Genomic DNA, 23,304 nt, shown 5'->3' with positions numbered 1-23,304 from the left:
AAAATAACATTCAACAACCCGATTACATCTTGCTTTTTGGTATATATTGGGTTTTTTCACAAAAAATCTCTGCTAACCTATGTGTGGAGGGGTCATAACTGACCACCAACCGCATTTACAATTAGATATGGTCTCTGAAACAATTTGATTGCTTTAATGGACAAAATGACCTTTCTGCTGCTCTGTTGTACTCCACGAATAGGTGAAAAGCCATGTTTATCCGTTCAAGGTTGTCCTTCTTGTCCTTCGGAGGTACACTGTGTTGAATGTGGTAGCTGAGGGTTTTATGTGCAGAGTACCGCATTATGGTTTCTTTCCTTCTTCGCGTGCATGGGATAGGTCAAACACACAGAAGATGCATGGCAAATGAACGAGGGCTTGAGACTTAGTATTAGCCATTGGATGACAAAATGGATAGCGGAGATCGGAGTATGGAGGCTATCTGGAGGGAATGCAAATGGAGGAACGGGAGCCGTTGGATCGTGGGCGGGTAGATCCGACGGTGATCACAAGCGGAAGGAGCGCGGAGGATAACAGCCAGGGGACAGGTGGTTTCGGGGTGGGTGGTACTCCCCGCACCGCCCACGGAGCGATGGTGGTTTCCATATGAGGGCGTGCGATCCAACAAAAATGTGACATGTGGCAAGCTAAAACCACTGCCCCCGCGGATTAACGCGCATGCAAGTCGCGCAATCGGGGAAAGCGTCCACCGCCGGATCTTCGTGGGATGATCGGATGGCCATGGATTACAGCACATGCCTTTTCAAATTGATGTGACATGAAATGGTTTGCGAAAGGGTTTGAACACGTTTTCTCAAGGTTTATGCGGGTTTTCAGGATTTTATAGTGTTTAATCAAAAAACACCCAGGAGCCAGGGAAACACAACTTTTACACTGAATTCGGGTGTAAAACTAGGGTAATGAGGTTTAAATGAGTTTTGTGAAGAGGTTAAGCGGGAAACGGAGCTATTGGGAGAAAAACAGGGATAAAGGGGGCTTAAAAGAGAATAAGGAGGATTTAAGGGGAAGGGGGAAACAGAGGTGTAGGGAGTTATAAGGGAATAAGGCAAATGAAAGGGAAGGATAAAATAAACAGCTGCAAACCCTTTGTAACCCAAACAAGCACTGTATGACCTGATTTAATCCATTAATTGTTGCAACCTGTAGCAGAGCTAACACTGGCTCCTTCTAGGGATGAGATCCTCCCTGTGAGGTCTCAAGAACCTGCAGACCAATGCCTTTCCAGCTGAAAACAAATTAGCTAAAATTCCTAGTGTTCCATTGGGCATGGAGTCTATTTTTCCTGTACAAAAACTGATGAAAACACAATATTTACAACTTTTAAGGCCATAGACCTTAAATCACATAAACTTTCAAAAACATCTCATTAAATGGGCCATCAAAAACTGCTTCTCCTCCCATACTTTTAAGTATAAAGGTGTTGTTCCCTTGAATTTGTGAAATGATGAAAGGCTGTATCCAGAAGGCATCAAATTTCCCATGATTGTGTTTCTTTTCTTTCAATGCCTCCCACTTCAAAACCAAGTCTCCAACCTGAAAATTATCTGTTTTTGCCTTTTTGTCAAAGGCTTGCTTGATCTTTTTCTGATGTGCTGCAGCCTTTTCAACCAGCTGTTCTCTAATCTGATTTACCTCTGCTAAATCAGTGATCCTTTTTTCCATTTCTTCTTCCTCATCCTACTCTTCTTGAAGGAATTTTGCCACAGGGAGAGTTAAGTGAATTGGAAATCCAGCTTCAGTGCCATATACGAGCTTGAAAGGAGAATTCCTTGTGGATTTTTTAATGGTCACTCTGTCAACCCATAGTGCATACTTGAGCTTTGAATCCCAATTCTTTTCATTGTCCTCTAACAGTTTTTTAATTATCCTGATCAGACTTTTATTAGAGGATTCTGCCAAACCATTTCCTTGTGGATAATATGAGGTGGAATGAACAAGTTTAATACCCATAGAATCACACATTTCCACCAATTCTTTTGCCCTGAAGGCTACTGCATTATCTGTGATTAATTTATGTGGACAACCAAATCTGCTGAAGATATTCTCTGTCAAAAACTTCATGACCACATTATGATCAGCCTTGTAGGGATTGCTTCAATCCACTTGGTAAAATAGTCAGTGGCTACTAATATCAATTTATGCTGGCCAATGGAATGTGGATTGATTTCTCCAATAAAATCTAAGCCCCACTACTGAAAAGGTCCTTTTGCATGAATTGGTTTTAGGGGCAGGGATTTCAACTGCTGTTTTCCTTCAAATCTTTGGCACCTGTCACAAGATTTAACAAAAACAAATACATCAAAAAATAAAGTGGGCCAATAGTACCCAGCTCTGAGAATTTTATGGGCTGTGGTTTTCCAATAATGGTGTCCTCCACCCATGCTGGAATGAAACTGCTGCATATCTTCTTTTCACTATTCCTTGTCCAGACACCTTAAAAATATTCTAGAGGGATCCCTCCAGTAAAGCAGATTTTCATTGATGCAATACTTTGTTGCCCTAAGTTTCAAAGTTCTAACTTGACTTTGAGTAAGTTTTGAAGGGATTTCTAGCTTCAGCAAGAAATTAATTATTGTAGCATACCAATTACAAGAAGCTAGATTCTCGGCCACTAACTGCTTCCTCTGTGGTTCAGCTATTTCTTACTTTTCTGCCTGACCATTTTCTGCGTTTGCATATAGGAAATCAATGTCTAACAATTTGCAATTCTCTTCAGCTAATAATTTGGCAAGACCCTGACCTCTGACCAGCTTGGTGGGCTTCAGTTCTATATTAAATTCTATCATTTTTGCAATCCATTTTGCCCTTCTCCCATCAGCATCAAGTTGTGTCAAGACATCTTTTATTGCAGCAGAGGGTACATATGCAATTATCTTTGAATGCAAGATATAAACTCTGAAAGCTTTTAAGGATTTGATAAGAGCATATGCATGTTTTTCAATAATATCGTACCTCAATTTAGCATCCATCAAATTCTTGCTGAAAAATGCTACTGGATGTTCTGAACCTTCCTCATCTTCCTGCAATAAAATTGCTACAATAGTATCTTCAGAGGCAAATGAAAATACATGAAACTCCTTGCTATAATCTGGATTTGTTAATGTGGGAGCCTCCATAATAGCTTTTTTGATGGAATCAAATGATTTTCTTGCTGCATCAGTCCATCTTACCTCTGACCCTTTTCTCAACATGGAGGTAATATGCTTCACTAGCTCTGCAAAATTTGGTATAAACCTCCTGACAAAATTAATTTTGCCCAGAAAGGACTGAATATCCTTCTTTGATCTGGGAACAGACAAAGTCTGTATTTCTTTTACCCTTTCTGGATCAATCTGAACACCTGCAGCAAACACAATATGTCCTAACAGCTTGCCTTCATTTAAGGCAAATTGTGACTTTTTGGGATTGACTGAAATTCCAAACCTCCTGCACTTCAGAAACACTTTTTTCAAATGTTGTAAATGATTTTGATGGCTACTGGAGTATACTGTTATGTCATCAAGGTAGATAAGGACAAATTTGTCCTTCTCTCCCACAAATGCTATATCCATAGCTCTCTGAAAGGTGGCTCCAGCATTCATCAATCCAAAAGGCATCTTAGCATACATAAAAGTGCCCAAAGGAGTGGTGAATGTAGTCTTTTCTTGATCATCTTGGTGCACAACAATCTGATTAAAGCTTGAAAATCCATCCAAGAAAGACATTACTTTGGCTCCTGAGACTTTTTGCAGTAAATGCTCCATCTTTGGTAGAGGATTGTTGTATTTCTTGGAGCATTTATTTAAATTTTAGAAATCAACACACAGTCTGATTTCTCCACTCTTCTTCCTCACCACCACTAGATTGGCCACCCATTTTGAATATCTGAGAGGGACTATGATCTTAGCAGCCAACAATTTTTTAATTTCTTTTTCAATTTAGAGGAAGAAGCACGGGATTTATCGGTCTCATCTTCTGTTTGAAAGGAATGGTGTCTTTCTCCAGAGGGATTTCATGCTGAATTATATTCTTATCATATGTTTTCAGATCACTATACTCCCAGGAAAACACATCAGCAAATTGCCTCATTACATTGCAGTATTCAACACTTTGATCAGCTGACAAATGAGTGGACAAATTTACATATCTAGGCTGACCTGGACTTCCTATATCATGCTTACAGACTACAGATTGGTCTTCTTTCTGGGCAGCTTTATAAGGTACATCATTCTAGTCAAACAGTGTTTCAAGAGGAATTAGACCCTTAGGAATATGGTTACTAGGAAGCTGGACAATGCTGGTTTTACCAATTTTATTTCTAAGCTGGGATTGGTGGCTTTCTTCCAAGGCTTCATTTTCTGGTCAATTTGCATTTCGGAAAACTCATCAATAACTTGTAGAAACCTATTTATCTCATCATCATCTTCAAAAACTTCCCAATGGTGGACATTATCAGGTAACGAAGGTCTGTATTTTATTTGGACTTCATAAACCAGTCTGGGAGGCATGGGAGGTATAAATAGACTAGCAGAAACAGCAACGGAATCAGCAAGCTGATTTTGGCCTCTAGGAATGTATGAAATACAGAAATAATCAAAAGAATCTCTGACTCTCCATACGTCATCTTTGTATGCTTTCAGCCTTGGGTGCTTTGCGTGAAATGTTTTATTTACTTGCTGGATAATCAGATCAGCATCTCCAAATAACTTTCTGCTTCTAATTCCTCCGTCTTTTGCTACATTAAGGTCCAAAAGCAAAGCCTCATACTCTGCTATATTTTTTGTGACTTGGAAAACCAGCTTCAAAGACAGCTGAATGCTTTCTTGATGTGGAGATATTAGCACCACCCCTGCTCCTACAGTCTCCCTAGAACATGCTCCATCAAAGAACATCTCCCAAACCTAACTTCCTTGCTCTTCTTCGGCATGAACTGTTGGTTTCCAGATCGGCAATGAGGCCTTCTGAGATTCTTCTATTTGGAGAATACATGCTCCAAAATCAGTGTCCACTACATATATGGGATAATTTGTAGGATTCTTCTCATCACTGATAATGTATGCCAACTATGCTTCTCTGTACAATCTCCTGCTTTCTCCTCCAAAAAATGGGATAGTTGCATAAGAAATATCATTCTGTAAGGTCCCACCTAGTCTCTTAATCCACACTCTGGACAGCAGCATGCCAAACTTAGGAGGGACATCTGCTACCACAATATCCATCATCATACTCTTCATGGGTAGCTGAGTTAAGGTAATGGCCAGGTCTTTAATCAATCCTAGGCATTTCACTTTTCTTGAATCAAAAGAGAATAAATCATGATAAGGTCTGGTGATATCAAGGCCTAACTCTTCCATGACAACTTTAGGCATTAAATTGTGGCTAGCCCCTGTGTCTAGCAGGCAATTGTGGAGAATTTTGTCATGAATGGTTAATGAGACATAAAAAGATGGAGAATTATTATCAGCAGGTTCAATCATAGGGCTGAGCACAATGGCAGGCTTGTCATCTTGCAAATTGACAGAGTTAGTGGAGGTTTGTGTGGTTCCTAGCTCAAGGGATTCAAGGATAGGCTTTCTAAATACTTCACTCTTCACCAACTCTACCAGAGGCATAGATATTTTCAATTTCTAAACTTCTAACTCAAAGCTGAAAGAAGAAGATGACTTATCAGAACTTTTTACCTCTTGAACTGGAGCTTTGAGGATGACTGGATCAGCTGCTGGTCTTCTCTGCTTGATATTCTGTGGTTCTGTTTGGACAACAGCTCTTTGTGTAGGATTCTCTTTGACATTTTTAGCATTTAATCTCAGATCGTATCTATGCTGCTATTCACCAGTTTGTAAGATAGCTTCTCTATCCCACTGCTGACTGTCTCGTTCCTGCAGCAATGATTCTTCATAAGCAGCCAAAGTAAAAAATGTAGCGCTGCCTTTATCTTCCATGCAGTGAATTTCATCCTCATCTTCTTCAAATTGTTCCTCCTCCATGACTACATTTTGGAAAGGAGCTTTAACTTTCTGATTTTATTTTGATTCTTCACCCCTCTGCATAATTTGTAATTGCTCATTTACTCTTCTGAAAGGATTTGGATTTCTTGGAGCAAATGTGTTATGCTGCCTTGTTTTTGCTGAATTCTGCTCAACCTTTAGCTTAGAAATTTTAGCAGCCAATGACTCTATCATCTTAGTCATTTTGTCCAATTTAGGCTCTGAAGATGATGCAAAGGAAGTAGAAGTCTTACCTCTTTGCCTCCTCCTGTCAGCTTGACTTTTGAGTTTTTCTGCAGCCATAATGTTACATTCCACTTCTAATGCTGCACCCTTCATATCAGCTAGAGTGGCACATCTTCTTTCTCTCAATAATAGGTAGAAATCAGAGTCAAAATCATTGGCATAAGTGAGTTTGGCATAGGTAGGAGTAGGTTTTACCTCAGCTGGTATCTTACTATACATTCGATTAAATCTTTTATTAAATTCAAGCAAAGATTCACCATTTTCCCTCTTCAGGTTACCAAACTCAGTATGGTAATACAGTAGGTCTTTTTTATCTCCCCAGTGCTTCAAAAATGCATCAACTAATGCTTCAATATCTGTTATAGATCTCTGGGTTAATTCTTTGAACCACTTCCTAGCCTCCCCATCAAGGCTCTGGACAAAAACTCTCATCCACACATCATTTTCACTTATATCTAAATATCAGCATAACTGTAAAAAGCTTCAAGGTGTTCTTCTGTTGTTACTCCCTCTATGCCAGTGAATTTAGGCATATATTTCTGATATTCTCCCACAGGCATAGGATTCAGAGGGACAGGCAAGACCAAAGGTCCATATCTAGCAGCAACAATTCTGTCTATCTTCGTAGGTGTTTGCTGGCTTGCCATGATTTGGGTTTGTGAAATAACACTGGCAGATTGAGCAGAAGGAAGTAATGTGATGGATGGCAGAAACAAAGGGATGTTTTTGACTGAATGGGAAGCTTTCTTTGGACTGAGTTTCAAAGGGGAACTAATTGCGCAAGGGGCTGAATTAATCTCTGAAGGAATTTCCTTATTAATAGTGTTGGGTTCTAAATCCTCAATCTGTTTATCTTCAGCAATAGCTTTATCTTTCAGAGATGCATGAGATTTCTTAGGCTTACCTGATCTTGATGCCCCTTTCTGTTACGGTTTCTTCGATTTAACAATCCTCTCAGGTTCAGTCACTGGTTCAGCTGGTGATTTCTGAGGATTTCTTCCAGTATGTCTCACAAACTGAGCCAGAACTTCAATGTGGAGTCGCCAAATGATGGTCTTCCTCCAATGGAGTCGCCAGATAGATGATTACAACCAGAAACTGTGTTCAAACCTTGTCTATCATCAAAGCTTGAAGCTGTGTCGTTTTCCCAGGGAAGCTGAGCTTCAATTCTCCTCTCCCCGGCAACGACGCCATTTAATGTTATCACCCCAAGAAACTCTCCTAGGTTGTATATAGGAGATGCTCAGGAACATTACAAACTCAACAAAATGTTGGAAAATTAGTGGATGAATGAAAGAAATGCTGCATATTCAAGCCAGATAACCACTTCTACTATGCTTAACCCCAGACATGGGTGAACACCCCCAGACTACAAGGCTTTAGACCACCAATTACTCACAGTTTTAAAGAAAATGTGATGATGGAGAATACGGATCACACCAGCAGATGCACAGGACCCTGTGATGGCCAGCTGCATCCAGTTTAAAAGGTCTGTAAATCTGTTTCCTAATACACAGACAGGATGACAGCTCTCTGGCATTAAAATAATAGAAACCTGTATACAAATTCAATGATACATGCTAGATTCAAACACAGAGGTGGGATGACAGCCCCTCTAATGCTAAACATCTACACCACATGAATAAATGCATAACAGGCACAACCTAGAACAAAGAAGAAGAAGTGGAATGTGAGCAATTAACAGCAAAAGAAGCTTGCATTAGCTGAAAATGAAGACCACACGCTGCAGGTATCACAGTAGTTACAGTCTCCAGAAGTTGAAGCTTACAACAAAATAACATTGATCAACCCGATTACATCTTACTTTTTGGTATATATCTAGTTTGTTCACAAAAAATATCTGCTAACCTATGCGTGGAGGGGTCATAACTGACCACCAACTGCATTTACAATTAGATATGGTCTCTGATACAATTTGACTGCTTTAATGGACAAAATGACCTTTCTGCTGCTCTGTTGTACTCCACGAACATGTGAAAAGCCATGTTTATCCGCTCAAGGTTGTCCTTCTTATCCTTTGGAGGTACACTGTGTTGAATGCGGTAGTTGAGGGTTTTATGTACAAAGTACCGCATTATTATTTCTTTCCTTCTTCACATGCATGGGATAGGTCAAACACACAGAAGATGCATGGCAAATGAACGAGGGCTTGAGACTTAGTATTAGCCGTTGGATGACAAAATGGATGGCGGAGATCGAAGTATGGAGGTTATTGGGAGGGAATGCAAATGGAGGAACGCGAGCCGTCGGATCGCGGGCGGGCAGATCCGACGGTAATCGCAAGTGGAAGGAGCATGGAGGATAACGGCCAGGGGACAGGCAGTTTTAGGGCGGGCGATATTCCCGACACTACCTATGGAGCAGCGGTGGTTTCCGTATGAGGGGATGCGATCCAACAAAAATGCGACATGTGATAGGCTAAAACCGCCACCCCCGCAGATTAAGGTGCACGCAAGTCACGCGATCGGGGAAAGCGTCCACCGTCGGATCATTGTGGGATGATCGAATGACCATGGATTACAGCACGTGCTTTTTAAAACTGTTGTGACATGAAATGGTTTGCGAAAGAGTTTGAACGCTTTTTCTCAAGGTTTATGCGGGTTTTCGAGATTTTATAGTGTTTAATCAAAAAACGCCCGGGAGCTGGGGAAACACAACTTTTACACTGAATTCGGGTGTAAAACTAGGGTAATGAGGTTTAAATGAGTTTTTTGAAGAGGTTAAGTAGGAAATGGAGCTATTGGGAGAAAAACAGGGATAAAGGGGGCTTAAAAGAGAATAAGGAGGATTTAAGGGGAAGGAGGAAACGGAGGTGCGGGGAGTTATAAGGGAATAAGGCAAATGAATGTGAAGGATAAAATAAACAACTACAAACGCTTTGCAACCCAAACCAGCACTGTCTGACCTGATTTAATCCATCAAATGTTGCAACCTGTAGCAGAGCTAACAAGACCCTTCTGACTTGTGATTGTGATGGATGCAATATTTTTTATATATTGTAGTTTGTTACAATTTTGGGTCTAGCGCATTGGAAAAACATTATGGAATATGGTAAAAAGGCCCTCTCTTGTATTGCGATTATGATACTAGCAGACCCGGATCAACGGCCCAGATTAACGAGCATTAAAATGTCTATCTCACTTCCGCTCAGGGGGATGACAAGAGTATTTTTTGGTGTATAGGTGGGCAGTTGAGGTATTAAATGAAGGCATGGAGTAGTTGGAGAGCGATATGGGTTAATCCTATGGAAACCTCCGCAACAAGAAACCTAGGACAACAATGGCCTTAGAAATGAATTGCATTGTTTCACTGCATGTCTTCGGAGAGTAAATGAAGGTATGAGGACTTAGGAAGATTAATGGGTCAGCATGGGGCTCCACTTAAATACACATCGAAGGACTGTCAAGACATTCTCCACTTCTAGTCGATAACAACCAACTCACATTCAACCCACTCCCTACTTTGGAGAACAATAAGTCAGGCAGTTAAGGCAAAAGTGACAAGAACCGGATGAACAATAGGAAAAACACATCATGGCAGATACATGGCTTGACGAGAGGCCATAGCAGGAACGGTTGGGAGATATTTTCCTCGCGATCAGCCAATTTTCCTTATATTCTTCTGTATTTCTTACATTTTAAAGAAAGGAATCAAATCCCAATTGTAATAATTTTGGGCGGTAGAGCTATTAGAGGCCGAGGCAACTAGTCAATCAAACAACTGGCTCTTTGGTTGAGATATTTTGTAAATATGGATTTAAAATCCTCCCTTCTCTATATAAATAAGGGGGAGAAACACTTAATAACGTTTCTAGAATTCTGCACCCACAGTGGTCCAAATCTTCGGTTCCATTTTGGTTCTAAGTGCTTGTTCATGAGGGACTTGAGTTGCATACATGTTGAATGTAATCGACTGGTCATTTGGACCCTCCAAGTATTAATGAAATTATTCTGGTGATTCTAAGTAGATCAATGCGCAGTAAGTTTCCCCTTATGTTTATCACTTCATGTATGTTTTTCTCCCTTTGAAATAGTGTGGTCAAGTTGTCATTTTCTCCCCTTATTCATGATTGTATATTTGTTAATAAGTAGCAAAGATACCTTTGTAAGCTACATATTTACTTATGTACACGTAATGTGCACATATTTTCTTAAGCTTTTAGTGACAAATGTGCCCATGAGGTATATGGACTGAAAACCTTCATTTGCACTCCATTGTTTCTACCATTCCACCTCTTCAATCTTCCATACCTCTTTCAGGACATTGTAGCTTAGGATTCTATTATAGCCCTATGCATCGAATCCCCTCCTTTTTCTCCTCCTCTTCACCTTTACTAAAACTGCAATATTATGTTGCATGATTGTTGTGTGTCGGCCACCAAAAGAAGACATTTCTCTTTGAGGTTGGCCTGATTTACCCTGTGAACATTCAGGTCCATGTCTTGGCTTGAGTTTACTTTTAGGAAGGCTGATTGAACCAAGCCCCCTTTTATCCTTTTTAAAATTCATGACAATTGTTATGCTACAGAACCCTTTCATAGATAATATTTCATGCACTCCTCTATTTAATATGTCTTAGGTACTTGTCTACAATCAACCAAAAGGTTGTATCTAGGAATATTTTTATGTCACCTAAAGCACTTGTGCTATCGGTGTCATTAAAAGTGACAACATCTTTCTGCCGCCATTTTCGAGGAATGGATTAGAATAATTTTCCTTGGGTACGACAAATTTTTTACATTCCCTCTGTTAGGTGAGCAAGCGAAGTGTAGATTGAAGATATCTCACCTTGGTGACTACACTATTTCAATTTTATGGTAAACATCCTGGCGACTCCACTGTCCATATATCTATTTTGATCATCCTTGCTTTCAAGCAGCCTCATACTCACTTTGATGCTAAATCAACCGAAAAATTTCCCTACCTTTGAAACTGAGATCACTCACCTAGGGGGTTTTCAAAATGGCCATTCCATCATTCATGGCCAACAAATTTGCCCCACTAAATTTTTCTTCTATTGCCAGTTATCCCAATCATGTCCCTTCATTTCATGAATGGAATACCTATTTGCCTAAATTTAGTGGAAACACAGATACAAGGCCAGACCAGCACCTTAAGGATTTTCACGAATGCATGGAACAACAGGGTATTATTTTCGAAGATGTGCAAATGAAATTGTTCATGTAATCTTAAGAAGATGATTTTAGAATTTGGTACAGAACAATATGTCGTGGCAACATCTCTTCATTAAAATGTTTTCATATAACATTCCATCATTATTACAAAAGATTATATCCACCGAATGATCTATTTGAATATTGCTGCACACATTTTAAATATGAAGACATTCCTGAGGTTAATGACCCTACTGAAGATGTTTGTGGAGCTCCACTCCAAGAAAACATCTACTCGCATCAAGAAGCATCACTCGATGAGCAAAAAAGAGAAGAAGGAAACATCATCAACCTACAAATAAACCCTCATAGATCTTATTCAGCCGAGTTTGATGTTTCTCCTTCTTATGATGTATATGACTCTGATGGAGAGTCAAGTGATGCAGAGCCACAACAATCCCAATCATGGGAAGCTACACAAGAAGAGGAGGCCCATCAGAAGGTCAACGAAGAGGCTCCAGTTTACAATGCACATCCTTCACCTAGAGAACAAGATCAAGAGCCTCCTCCAATTTATGATTCATATCATTCAGAAGAGGATGAGATGGTCAAGGATTATCAAATGGATTTGTTTACTAGCAAGCTTCCAACAACAAGTTTTTCTCAAAAAATCTAAAGTTGAGGAGCTGAACAATGTTTGTGGTTGCCCTAACCAAGAAGATATCGGTCAGCAGACTTTGCAGGTAAATAAGGCAGCTACAAATTCTTTTGGTCTATTCTATGACCCTGTAGCTGATTACTTGAGCACATTCTTCAGTCAGCATCAGAGGTTGTTTCTGGAGTATTCATAAAGATTTTTAGTTGCAAATTTTCCATGGTGCATGCTTATTATAATTTTTAAATTTCAGAAACAAGGAGTCATCAAGTTCAACACCCAAATGCTGACCTGGCTCTATTGGAGGGTTGAAATCACTTAGGTGAATTGAGCCATGTACATCGATAGGAGTTGTATATAAATATGCTCACTAGTTAAGCATTTATTTTCCATTTGGTGGAATTTATTTTTTGCACTTCAATCTGATGAGGAAAGGACTCCCAGAAAACAAAGTTTCATAGAGACTTTATGGTTGCACAAGTTCATTATATTTTTAACTCCATGCCCAATGGTGAAGGCTACTAGTCTATAGGTTCTCATCACCTTGTTAGCAAGGCACTATCCCCAGATGGAGCCAATGTTGTCACACTCTAAAAAGAGAGTCCCAGTTGTGAAAACTTTGTTTTTTAAAATCTAGTTGTAGTGACCCATTTTTAAACTTTATCCGAACTCCATTTGTATTTCCAACTCTAGCTGTGTTTCCCTATTCCCCTTCAAAATAGCTTAAAAAAATTCATAAAACATATTGAAGGCCATTTAAAAGACTGAGACCCACAAAACTTTTTCGCTATTGGCCCATTTTCCTTTTTCATACATCTTCGTTCAACTCCCTTTTCCTTTTTTGATTGCGATATCGCATATCACAAAGTTTCCCGCTTAGCACAATAAAGTTTTGGCTGCCCTCGCCGATTGCGATATCGCAATTGGGTATCACACAAATCATAAATCCCTCCTCTACCGATATCACAAAGTTCTATCTCCCCTCTCCGATTACGATATCGCATAGGTCCCATCACTACTCCTCCGTTGATATCGCAATTTCATCCTGCTAATTGCAATATCGTAAGTTCCATCTCCCCTCGCCGTTTGTAATAGTTCTCTCCCCATCGATTTGTGATAAGTCTTCCCCCACCGATTGCGATATCAGAATCAGGGACCACTCAAGTCACAAGTTCCTCCTCCGATGAAGCCCCTTCTGACTTGCGATTACGATGGATGAGATATTTAATATATTGCCATTTGTTACAGTTTCATGATGGACTTAAGCTGCATACATTCAGACTGTAATGGACTGGTTATTTGGACCCCCCAAGTATTAATGAAACTATTATGGTGATTCCAAGTATATCAATGTGCAATATGTTTCCTCTTATGTTTATCACTTCATGTATGTTTTTCTCCCTTTGAAATAATGTAGTCAAACTGTCGGTTTATCCCTTTATTCATGATTTTATATTTGTTACTAGGCAGCAATCATACCTGTGTAAGCTACAAATTTACTTAAGTACCTGTAATGTGCACATATTTTCTTAAGCTTTTAGTGACAAATGTGCGTATGAGGTATATGGCCTGAAAACCTTCATTTCCACTCCACTTTTTCTACCATTCCACCTCTTCAATCTTCCATACCTCTACTGAGACAGTGTAGCTTAGGATTATGTTACAACCCTATGAATCGAATCCCCTCCTTTCTCTCCTCCTCTTCACCTTTACTACAACTGCAATATTAAGCTGCATGATTGTTGTGTGTTGGCCACAGGAACAAGGCATTTCTCTTTGAGGTTGGCCCGATTTACCCCCTCAACATTCAGGACCATTTCTTGACTTGAGTTTACTTTCAAGAAGGCTGATTGAACCAAGCCCCCTTTTATCCTTTTTAAAATCGTGACAATTGGAGTGTTACAGAACCCCCTCACAGATAATCTTTCATGCACTCCTCTATTTAAGATTTCCTAGGAACTGCTCTACAATCAACCCAGAGGTTATGTCTAGGAAGATTCTATGTCTCCTGAAGCACTTGTGATATGGTTGTTGTTAAAAGCAACAACAAGGAGTGTCAACACGCGATCCTGGGAGTGTCAAAAACTTAAAAGTAATTGTTGATTTGATAAAACATAGTTACATGAATAGCAACAACTATCAACTAGGTGTATAAGAAACTAACATAATAGGAGTGTTAGTAACTAAAAATTCATGGGAGTAGCAACACTTATTTTCCTACATTAGTAACTCAAACAAAAATTTGTTTTTGGTTGATGAGGATTTCCAAAGGCCAAGGATGCTCTTGCAACATCTTGTGCTTCCCTCTCTATTTTCCTCAGCTTATCTCTATGTGTCGTTTACTCCTTTTACCTAAGTATTTTCCTTGGAGCTTACACCATTGGTGTTTGTCTTTGGTTACTTTAATTATATGCATGAATTTTCTCTCTTGCGTTATTCATTCGCTCTTCCTATTAACATTTCTAGTGGTATGAATTAGTTGTTGGCTCCTATTGCAATATCCCTTTTCTCCCTACTCCTACAACATGGCTTCCTTCTTAGAATTCTGCAACTCCTACCTTCCCCTCCTTCATTCTAAGTTTTCTTCTCCTTTTTAACCCTTCCTTCATGCCTCGTCAATGTTCCTATGTCTATAGGGTCACGACTTACTATCAAGAGCAGGCTCACTAGGCTAACACTCATATGCATCAATGCATTGTAGAAATCACCACCCATTTACATAAACTCACACCAGGCCGCATCCAGGAAGAGCTTACTTGTACTAAGCGAGAGGGCATCTCTCATAGGATTCAACTCTCTAACATAGAGGTTCTTGAGAAGTTGGCAGATTAGGTACTAGAAACTTCATAAAATCACAAATGATTTACTCAATATATGCACATAGTTGATCGTTATTGACACATGAAGTTCCTATTGGGCATAATCATGTTGGACCAACATAAGCATCCATATACCTTTATCCTTCTTCCTAGTTTATGTCACGATTCCTCTTTACTGGCACTTTGTTCTTGATATTAATTTTCACAATTAGTTAGGCCAACTACTCAATTTTTGTATGGTCAATTTTTATTATCTTAGCACTCATTTATCTCTTACCTCTCTACATAGAGTAAATTTTTGGCTTTTCTCTTGTCTCCCTAGTGACAGACTGATATAAGATTTTTCAGTGTATCTTGTAATCTATAGTTTTGAAGGAAACACAATTTACCCCACAAAACAATAGTAAAATTAATAAATATTTATTTAATTTTAAATGATTGGAAATATAAATAGTTGGTTGAGATATAAATGTTTTGAAATTGTAATACTATGTAAATGGATGAAGTATTTTGTGGAGATGTTTTAATTTTTTTTCTCTTTTTGTTTTTTTTTATCAAACAATTTTATTGAATCATAACCATTTCCTTAGAAAAATAAAATTATTTCCATCTCACTATTCTATTTTGCCACAAGGGAAAACAAACCAATAGTGGTGAGTTCTACTCACATATAGACCCAACATCAAAACATTCTAAATCTAAATGTTGATATAACTAGTTTCTTAATAAAACACTATCTGAGACAGTCAAAAAAATAAAAACATAGTAGCTGTGAGTTATCCTAGCCATACATATAAATATAAAAATATAATTTTGTATCCAAAACTTCAACCAAAGGTTTTGAAAATTCATCACTTGTTGTAAGATGTAACTAGGGCAGAGCCTATGCACTACAACATATTGGAGGTTTAATACCACACTATAGGTTGCCCTTGATATGTGTTAAGTAGACATCAAGGTTGACCAGGTAGGAGCGTTGGTGGCATTAGACTCTTTGAACTTCATTGAGCCATACAATGATCTCATTGCAGTCCTCATATTTCTCTTTCAGCACATTGACTAGGAGTCTTCATTTTCAAATGGAGGGTAATAGGATTAAAATACTAGCTATTCCTTCCCATGATTTTACCATGATCATGCATCCATCTAGCAACTTTTGTTTGGATTTCTGATTTAGAGTAGATCTAGCAATCATTGGTGGTTAAGACTTCCAATTAATGAATGTTAGCTTGGATTTTAGGGGGGTGGAGGAGTAGAAGATGGAAACATTAGATTGGACCTCTCTCTAGGCCTAGGGCATACTCGAAGTTCCATGACCTCCAGACCCCCGCTGAGATATGATCCTTTCATGTGTTTTCCACTCACGTCACAAAGGAACAATGACATATTTGTTATAGTTGATAAGTCAACTAAAATTTCATGTTTCATCCTAGTGAGAGACATGTATAATGTCATTGATGTGGCACAATTGTTTATAAGTGAATTTATCCGGCTACGCGAGTTACTTACAAACATTAGTTTTAATAGAAACTCTTGATTTACATCTATGTTTTGGATAATTTTTCAGTCAGCGTTGGGTACTCAACTAAACTTGAACATTTCATGTCATCCATAAATAGATTGGCATACTCAAAGAGTAAATCAAGTTATGGAAGACAATCTTAGACTATATGTTATGGATAAAAAAAACTAAATTGGAGAAGTTCCTATCATTGATAGAGTTCACCTACAGTAACAACTACCATAATCTGATTGGGATGCCTTCTTATGAAATTGCTTATGCGAGACCATGCAGGACATCATTGAGTTGGGAGACGTTGGAAGATTGAGTAATAGTAGGGATGGAATAAGTTCAGGAAATGGAGGAACAAGTAAAAAATATATTGACAAAGGATAAATGAAGCAGAAGATAAACAAAAGAGTTATGTTAATACACATAGGACTAATTGAAGTTATGAAGTGGGAGACCATGTTTTTATTCATATTTAACCCAACAATCACACCGTTCGTTTGGTAAATGGATGAAGTTGTCACCTCGATTTATAAGACCTTTAAGGATCAAATAGAAAAATGGACCATTTTCTTATCGCTTTGTATTGCCAACCACTTACATAAAACTCTTGATGCTTTTCATGTATCTATTCTACAACATTATGTTTCTGATTTCTGGTTACCACATAGCCCACTTTTTAAAATAATTTTTTATTTATTTCATATGCACTATGATGACATTAGGTAAGGTTCATATTGCAGGTAACATGACTTCCCAACTAATTTATTTAATGACAAGCATCCAAACTAGCACTGTAATGCGATCCATATTAGGGTGTTCACCCTAGTTCTTTAGGATAGGTTGAGGCATTTCCCACCATATATCCTCCAAATCTATAATCATGGGAGGCTTGTGATGGGCATGCTCTCCTAGACATGTCATGATCATGGGAATTTAGGTTGATATAGTTGACACTTTGCTAATTTATCATTTGATTGACTCTAAAGCATGGAAAATTTTAGGGGCTAATATTTGCAAGTGGGCAAATTTTCCATGTTTTTTTGCAAAAAAAAGTTTGCCAAATTCCTTTTGTTCTAAAAGTGATTCACCCACATTTTATAGTATAAAATTATTTTGCCTTAAAAATTGCCAAAATTTTATATAGACTATAATATAAAATCATTAGAAATATAAATATTTTTACAAAAATTTTGCCAAAAATTTAAAATTTTGACAATAGATCTAAGGCAAGGATGTTTGTGGCTTAAGGGAAATTTTGGGACATAATTTAATGCAGGTTTCTTGCAGTCTTAGGCTGCTGATGAAAAGGTAAGTAAGGGTGCTTCTGTGCATATGATTTGGATCTTTGTTTCACAACACAGGGAAAGTTGTAGTGACAGATGATTATGGAGGACTAATAGGAGAACGGAGATAGGAAAGACCCTCTCCTCAAGCTACAACCACTCAGATTGCTAGCACATTAAACAAGAGTGTTTATGTTAAAAATTGTACAAGGCCTACAACAATATCGTGGACCCATCAAGAGAAGTACGAGGAGATGCTTGCCAGTTCAATGCGTTTCCCAGCCCATGAGTAGCATGAGTCAGAACTCTCTGTGAACCGTGTGGGACATTGGTTCAAAACCCTCTACGAACCCTCTTCAACCTTCACTGTGAAATAATCACGAAATTCCCTCTGTAATCTTCATTGTGAAATAATCATGAACTGCCTTCTGCAACCTTCATTGTGAACCGTCTGTAGCCTTCACTACCAAAAAATTATGAAATAATGCGCTCAGCATAGCGCCACAACCTAATTTTTGTTTTAGCTGCTTTTTTTTTATGTGCTTGGCCACAATTTTCAATAAAAAATACCCTAAAATACTAGTATTTCTATTTGGTATATAAAAATCCAATATCCCCTTGTTTCTATACTCAATATAATGTTTTATGATTTTTTAATTTTTTTTACCAATATGAACTCACTTCTTGAAATTTGGTGTTGTTCAACTCTATCTTGGACACACTCACATAGTTGAATTTGAAAAATTGTTTATGTTACTTTATTAAGGTTGGATAAATAACCATAAATCTCAATTGGATGTTAATCATATTTTTGTAAGAAAGGTAGATACATTTTAAACTTAGATTTATGATTTAATTCTATGTTATGATTTCTTTATACATTAAGAATAGATTTACAATGGATATAGAATAATTATATAATTCATTATTATTTATTTTCTTTAATGGTGTATTATTTCAAATAGGATAGAATTATGAAGTTTTCAATTCTAATGTTATATTTATTTATTGAGATATAAAATTGCATATTTTTTTAAATGCAATATCAGGTTTAAGGTTTATTGTAAGAATTTCTCCTCCATGCACTACTCTAAAATAACACATTATTCCATGTAACATAGTCGATATGAGAGATTCTTTGCAACAAAGTCAATATGAAAAATACCATATAAATATAGTTGAAATTACAAAGAAAAATGTAATGTCAAACGTTATAAATTCTTGGTTCATGATTATTTAATATATTATAAAGTTGTTGACTGGTTATTCCATCCCCAAATTAAGACAAGTAATTTGGATGGTATAATTTTGAAAGCCGACGCCATCTATCAATCTTTAACGTTTAAAAAATTAAAATTATTGACAAAGGTACTGCGTGATAATGGGCAGAATGTGTGAAACAAAGATTGCGAGAGTTATACAAATTGTGAAGTGCATTTACTATAGTTAGGTCTACACAAATTTGAGAAATTATTCTCACACAATCCTTTCTGGAGGCGAGCGCTTTCGCCAGTGGTTTGGTTTTCATCAGCAAATAAACCAACAAATATTACAACCCACAGCCATTCCATAATATGGAATCGCTCCAGAAAGGGGAAATAAAATAACTAAACCAAATCAATGTTGCAAAGTAGTATCTTGAATGAGGCGGCAACAATAACAGAAATGAACATGAAAAATAGAATGAAACTGATTTCCCATAGCCTTCCACTAACTTCTGAGTATGTGAGTTGGCTTTCCAGATCCATAGCAGTGTGGTGTTGAACTGGTTGGATTTCATTTCCCATCTTCCATTTGAGTTGCAGCTTCTTTGCCATGGCCAGGAATACTGCGAAGGACACTAACGCTGAAAGAGTACAAGGTAAAGGCCATATGTGGCAGCGCTTCAGACAGAGAAAGGCGCTGAATATTACTGCCTGAATGGAGATATCAATACCCAAAAGTTTAATAATTAGCTCTCGAACATCGTTACTCCAGGTTGCGAGCTTCTTCATCTCTCTTTGTGGAGCTATGCGGTTATGTCCTCTGCTATAACGCCCTCTTCCTCCTCGTCTGCGTTGCCCGTTAGCCATTGCCTATACCTCTTGTTTTTGCTTGTAATCTTCTGAATAGAGAAAGCCCTATCTCTTCTTCTCTCGCTTGTAATCTTCTGAATACAACAAGACCTATGGCTCATGCCCTTTATAGAAGTAACTCACTATGTGTATTTTGCATTACGCCACCAAATACCCAAAGTCTTTGGGTTATTTGGAACGTCGTGGGAGAAATCACCAAGAAACTCACTGTGTATTTTGCTTTATGCGACCAAAATCAGCTCCTCATTGTGTCATTTGCTCTATACCACCAAAATCAAGCCCAAAAAAAAAGTTGTTTGAGCGTGGTGGAAGGTATCTCATTATTTAACTTGTTTTTAGTTATAAGAGTTATATATATTTGTTTTGTAATTTTCTAAAATTTCATGTTTATCCCCAAATTTTATCCCAACCAATTCGGAATGGGAATGTAATTGTAAAAAAAAAGTTGACCTATGAAAAGGCATAATAATATTTGTATTTATTGAATTTAAGATTGTGTGATCTATATCAAGTTTATTGAGAAAGTTTTTGGTCATAATCACATTAAAATTTATTTATTGAAGCTTTTTGAACCAGCAAATATGACTAGTCCTCAAAACAAAATAAACATGATCAACCATAAATAAGTGTGATTCAAAATGGAAGTGATTCAAAATGGAAATCACATAAGTAAACCGCCCTTTTCCAAAAAAAATCCATCTTTAATTTTTTACCACAAAACAATCCCACCGGAGGCCATTCTAACACAAACTATCGTTAGCATCTTTTCTTCCTCCTAAATGATACAAAGATCTTCATGTCTGCCCCCCTTTGAAATGACATGAATGTCTTTAAAAACTACATAGATGTCATATTAGATGTGTGGTAGGTACACATTTTTGAATGAGGCATTTTATATATACTGTAGATTTTTGGAATATTCTTAAGTTTGATAGGGGAGAGTTAAAAAATTTACTCCTCTCTTTATTGTCAAATTCCCAGATATTCCTAGAATTCGCAATAGCTTGGAATATTCTTAAGTTTGATAGGGGAGAGTTAAAAAATTTACTCCTCTCTTTATTGTCAAATTCCCAGATATTCCTAGAATTCGCAATAGCTACAAGTTCGAAACTTAAACTATTTTATAGATGTCCATTTTGTTAGGTAACCATAAAAATCCTGTACACCATCTATTAGCCTAGTGTAGAAATTCAATTCATTCTATCCCTTCATGGTCTTCTTCTCCTTCTTAATAGTGGCTTCATGGGTTTGGTTTTCTTTGTTGGATGATTCGTAAAACAAGCCGCAACAACATTTTAGCAATGGGTGGGAGTGTATGTGGTTGGCAAGGGGATAATATAGCTCCCAATGGTAGTGGAGGTTGGGATGCAATGCAAAAGGAAATAATTTATAACAATATGACACACACCATAATAGGTTTGTGACTTTCTAACTAGAAATCATTTAATCATTTTAGGATACACAATTCAAGAGATCTTCCTACTCTGCATCGGTGTTGCCTGTTGGCCATGGCCTATGCATCTTCTTTTGCTTCCCAAGGCCTATATATCTTCTTTTGCTTCACAACGCCTATGGCTCATGCCGTTTATATACCTTACGGTGACCAAAAATCACCTCCTATACATCTTCTTTTGCTTCCCAAGGCGTATGGTTCATGCCCTTCATAGACTTTATGGTGACCAAAAATCACCACAAAACTCACTCCACACACGGCCACGTCAAAATTGGTATATTTGAATATCAAATTCTCCTTTAAATTAGAAAATACGTTATCAAATTCGTGTCATATTAATTATTTTTTATAGGGGGAAAACTTATCATAATTCAGTTGTCAAATCAGCGCTAAGGACAACTATCTCTATATGTTATCCATGAATGCAAGTTGATTCATCAATAACCCAAATAGCAAGGAGCTAAAGATTTTTGTTATGGAGAAATTTGGAGAAATTTCGTGAGCGGGTATGAGGAAAAGAGTTGATAGAAAGAAGAAGTACTGCATTGAGAAATTCAACACTACGTGTGATCTACAACAAAAAGAGTTCATTGGAGCTAGCATTCCTTGGAAGGAAAATGTTCTTATTGCTCAATTAACAACCAACTCGCATCAACTTCAGTGTGAAATAGGAAAATGTCGAAAGAAGCTTGGGAAGAATGTGTGTGTACATTTTGCAGGTTTTTGGTAGTGGAATCGGAAAAACATTTCATTTTGGAATGTGATGCATTCAAAGACATCAAAGAAAGTCATGGGAATATGTTATCATCGTTTCTTGGCTTCTTGGAATTGTCTTTTCAGCGAGGGGATTGAATTAGAAAAGGCGAAAAACAAGGAACTAATGATTTGATAGACTATTTTGCAGGTTTTGAGTCCAGAAATTTATTCTATAGTCTAGTATAATGTGTAATGTTGTTCGTTATCAACCTAGTATAATGTGTAATGTTGTTAGTTATCAAAATTGAATTTTTATTCATGTTCGCTCAAATAATAATAAAAATAAAAAATAAAAAATTAATTATACAAAATATTTAAATAATGTCAGTTTATAAAAAATTTACACATGAAAAAAATTAAATCTTCTTGACTTATATTAAATCTGTATTTATAATAGATTTATGATGGTTTAATTTAATATATATATATATATATATATATATATATATATATATATATATGAATATATAATTTGATTTAGTAAATATTTTTTTTTTAATTCAAATTTATGTATAATTTAAATACATTTTTATTAAATTTTAAATATATATTAAAAATCGAAATATGAAAAAATCAAAATAATATTGAAAAATCGTACTCCGTGTAAATTAATACGATGCGAAAAGCTCAATGAATCATCATGAAATCCATGGTGAGCAAGAATAGTAGCTTTTAATTATTTGTTCAAGGTTTAGCTGACCTATTTTGTTAGGAAAAAGGTGAAAGACATTTCATACATTTCCCTATTGTGATGGACAAAGGTAACATTTGTGTAGTCTGTTTATGATAGGTTACCTTTTGTCACGCCCCTACACCTACAGTAGTCTTCCAACCGCTTATAGCGAGGTTCGGCACCACCGAACACTTTCTTTTCACCAATACTAACATTCGTGGACTACGCCTACTTCCACATTAACATTACTTAGCTTGTGTTTCGCAACCAAGTAAACATGCAATTATCCTTTATACTTAATGAAGCCCATACTCATTCATTATCCATAGCAATTATAACAAGAACATCAACAATTGCAACAAGTATAAAGGGGAGGGGCAACTCCCCGTAATGTGAGTCTGCCCAACAATATATTATATCAGTTTTCCATAAAGTATACTTGGCAAAACTCCATGTCTATACTTAGTCAAATTTACAACCGAGGCATAGAACTGCCTTTACAACACTTGTGCCAATCTTGCACGGTAGGAGGGTGCTCACCCGAGACACCTAGAACTCCTCCTCAAGCCCTGCACAAATCTGTACGTTCATCACCCAACATACGGCACACCTTGCCAACCATCAACCAAGAAGTAAATCTGCGCAATCTCCAAGCTATGCGCATTCTCCAACCAAAACTGTGCACTTGTTCTTGTCCCTTGTGAAGATGT

This window comes from Pinus tabuliformis, chromosome 8 (genome assembly GCF_031772625.1).
Source record: "Pinus tabuliformis cultivar Carrire ecotype Pingquan chromosome 8, CPIR1, whole genome shotgun sequence".
Taxonomy (NCBI): Eukaryota; Viridiplantae; Streptophyta; class Pinopsida; order Pinales; family Pinaceae; genus Pinus; species Pinus tabuliformis.
The sequence above is the reverse complement of the archived record's forward strand: the minus strand, read 5'-3'. Positions refer to the sequence as shown.